This window comes from Lactuca saligna, chromosome 2, assembly GCF_052625555.1.
Source record: "Lactuca saligna cultivar CGN05327 chromosome 2, ASM5262555v1, whole genome shotgun sequence".
NCBI classification, from domain to species: Eukaryota; Viridiplantae; Streptophyta; class Magnoliopsida; order Asterales; family Asteraceae; genus Lactuca; species Lactuca saligna.
In genome coordinates, this window is record NC_136418.1 from 173258232 (window position 1) to 173262315 (window position 4084).

Here is a 4084-nt window from a genome sequence, read left to right on the forward strand (position 1 = left end):
CTCACACACTCTCTTTCTCTCTTTCTCTTTCTCTCTCTCTCTCTCTCTCTCTATATATATATATATATATATATATATATATATATATATATATATATATATATATATATATATATATATATATATATATATATATATATATATAGTGATATTCAATAGAGAATCATAATTAACTAAGGAACCAATATTTTTGTCAACGTTTAGAACTTATTTTTTATAAAAAAAAAAACTAACAATATAGAAATTCATAACTTTTTATCATTTTTCCAATAATATGAAATTCGATAAAAAAAATTTCTTTCGTATAATTCACAATATGAATATTTTAATACTGACAATGTGAATCTAAATTCACACGGTGAATCCGAAAAATATATGTAACATTTGCAATGTTAAGTTATGAATTTAGATACTTTTAGTTTTTTTTCGATAAAAAATAAACTGTAGAACTTGAAAAAAAAAATTTGGTTCTTTCGTGTGTGTGTGTATATATATATATATATATATATATATATATATATATATATATATATATATATATATATATATATATATATATATATATATATATATATATATATATATATATATATATATATATATATATATACACACGCTATTAATAGGTTTTGTCCATCTATTTATATATGTGTATATATATACAAACAAGTTCACCTTCAATGATGCATTGAGAGTGTTTTAATAAGCAGAAGGTATAATTTTTGCTCTTTTAGACCGATATATCATCTGTTGTAGAATAACGACGACGTTTCGCAGGAAAGAATCAGCATCAACGGATGGTTTATATATGATACTGTCTGTATTCTATTTATGCACATATAAAAATCTACGTTGGTGTTAGCATTATTCGCGTGTAATTTCCGGTGGAAAGATGTCTGCTCGTATAGGGGTGGAGGACATTCCGGAGACGTCCGGGTTAGCGCCGGCCTCTCCGACTCTTGGGGAGCTTTTGAAGTATGTTAATGAAGTAAATGGTGATGAGACGTCAGGTCATCGTGTTTTGGAAATGAACCAGATGAACAACGAGCCTCAGCCGTTGCCGTTTGTTTTGGCCTTCAGTAATCTGACCTATAGCGTGAAGGTACGGAACAAATTCGGGATTCCGGCTGTTCTCGGAGGTCGGAATAGGCCTGCCGCTCTTCCGGCGATGGCGGCGGAACCAGTTGGAGGAGAGAAGCTGGTTTCGAGGAGCAAGATTTTGTTGAATGAAATTTCTGGTCAAGCGAGGGACGGCGAGATACTGGCGGTGCTTGGAGCTAGTGGATCTGGGAAATCTACGTTGATTGATGCTTTGGCGAATCGAATCTCCAAAGGAAGTTTGAAAGGTAACATAACTTTGAATGGAGATCAATTAGAATCCAGATTGCTAAAGGTGATCTCAGCTTATGTCATGCAAGACGATCTGTTATTTCCGATGTTAACCGTGGAAGAAACGTTGATGTACGCTGCCGAGTTCCGCCTCCCTCGGTCGCTATCAAAAACAAAGAAGAAGCTGAGAGTTCAAGCCCTAATCGATCAGTTAGGGCTCCGAAACGCCGCCAAAACAATCATCGGTGACGAAGGACACAGAGGAGTCTCAGGCGGAGAACGACGACGTGTTTCCATCGGTGCTGATATCATTCACGATCCTATTCTCCTGTTTCTGGATGAGCCAACGTCCGGCCTCGACTCCACCAGTGCTTACATGGTAGTGAAGGTGCTGCAACGTATTGCACAAACTGGAAGCATCGTCATAATGTCCGTACACCAGCCAAGTTACCGGCTTCTCGGGTTACTTGACCGGCTATTGTTTCTGTCTCGTGGACAGACCGTTTACAGTGGCTCGCCGGCAAATCTCCTTTCCTTCTTCGCCGATTTTGGCCATCCAATCCCGGAGAAAGAAAATCGTACGGAATTTGCCCTCGATCTGATCAGAGATCTCGAAGGTTCTCCTGGAGGAACAAAAAGCCTAGTCGAATTCAACAAATCATGGCAACTCCTGAAGCGATCCCGACACACCCAAACCACCGGCAACGAAACTCCGACACATGGCTTATCGCTTACAGAAGCGATAAGTGCGAGTATATCACGCGGCAAATTAGTCTCCGGAGCCACCAGCGACCCTAACAGAAAATCCATGGTCCCTACCTTTGCCAATCCAATATGGACGGAGATGATGGTTTTGTCAAGGCGGGCTTTCAAAAATCAATGGAGAACGCCGGAGCTATTCATTACCAGGTTGGGTGCAGTTGTGGTGACTGGTTTTATACTCGCCACCGTGTTTTGGAAGCTGGATGATTCCCCGAGAGGCGTTCGTGAACGACTCGGATTCTTCGCTTTTGCCATGTCGACAACCTTCTACACTTGTGCAGACGCATTACCTGTTTTCCTCCATGAACGTTTCATTTTCATGAGAGAAACCGCTTACAATGCTTACAGACGTTCTTCCTACGTCCTCTCTTCTTCACTCGTAGCGATCCCAACTCTCATTATCCTCTCCTTGGCATTCGCAGTAATCACATTTTGGGCTGTCGGACTCGCCGGCGGAGGTAAAGGCTTCTTGTTCTACTTCGCCATAATCTTGGCCTCTTTTTGGGCCGGAAGCTCTTTCGTGACATTTCTCTCCGGCGTTATCCCACATGTTATGATCGGGTACGTGATTGTCGTCGCAATTCTCGCTTACTACCTCCTGTTCAGCGGCTTCTTCATCAATCGTGATCGAATTCCCGATTACTGGATATGGTTTCACTATATTTCTTTGGTCAAATACCCATACGAAGCAGTTTTACACAACGAATTCCAAGACCCATTGAGATGTTTCGTTCGAGGAACTCAGATCTTCGACGGCAGCCCTCTTGGCATAGCCGATGAAGACACCAAATTGAGGCTGTTACAAAGCATGAGCCAAACATTAGGGGTGAACATCACCGCCGGAACATGTCTGACCACCGGTGCCGACATACTGAAGCAGCAAGGCGTCAATGATCTGACCAAGTTGGATTGCCTCTGGATCACCATCGCATGGGGCTTCTTCTTCCGAATCTTGTTCTACTTCTGCTTGTTGATCGGAAGCAAGAACAAAAGGCGGTAGAGTGTAAACTACATAATCTTGGGGGTACTATTGTATAAGTTTTTTAATTTGGCGGGAAGGGGAAAAAAAATAACAACTTAAGTTTTATTAAAAAAATAATAAAAATTGTATTATTAAATATTTAGCTAAATAGGTCGTTTTACAGAATTAAATTCGTTTGGTTGAAACATTCCAAGATTATTGTACTTTTATTTGATTTTCTTTTCTCTTGTAAAAATACCTACAGCTAAAATATAAAATGAAATAAGTTAAATGATATAAGGAAATTATGTATGTCTTCAGTAGAATTAAAATTTTATATTAAAACCAATGTTTCGTTTAGCCTAAAATATTTCCATTAGTTTTTTTTTTTTTTACTCTTAACATCTTAATTTATTGATTGATGAATATTTGTCCACAAGATATCAAGTGTTTACGTGTTAAATTATTGAACATAAAGTTTTATTGACTTTCAAAGCGAAAAGCATTTAATTATTAAACTAAAAGAAGGAAAAAGAACGTGAGCATAATTAATGGGGTTGGATAGGGTGGGAGGGGGGAGTTGAAGGTTCGTATATAAATATAAACTTTAGGTATTGCTCATAAATGATAAATGGGTGAGCTTGCAAAATTAAATTAAAAGCCAGGTAGACAAGTATTCAAGTAAAGTAAATATATAAAAGTTTGGTGACGAATTGGGTACCTAAAATTATTACTCTTATTACTTCATCTATCTACCCTCTTCTTGAACACCTTTGGATTTTTTTAACCTTCAATTAGGTATTATCATATGTGTGTTTCCTATCATTTCTTAAAATAATTATCACATAGTAACATTAATACAATGTCACAAACCATAAGATTTATTTATAGATATCATGAAAACGACAAGATGTAAACCAAAAATTCATATAAGAATCACATGCTGTGGTTGATATATCAATATCTTAACTATACCATCAATATGTTAACTTCAATGTCATTCTAACAAATAATGTCACACAATTAATTTTA

The 4084-nt window shown here is 37.4% G+C and overlaps 1 pseudogene; it reads left to right on the forward strand.

Annotated features, from left to right (window-relative positions):
* Nucleotides 1-643: 643 nt before the first annotated feature.
* On the forward strand, nt 644-3292 carry LOC145032827 (ABC transporter G family member 6 pseudogene; annotated as a pseudogene).
* The last annotated feature ends 792 nt before the right edge of the window (nt 3293-4084 follow it).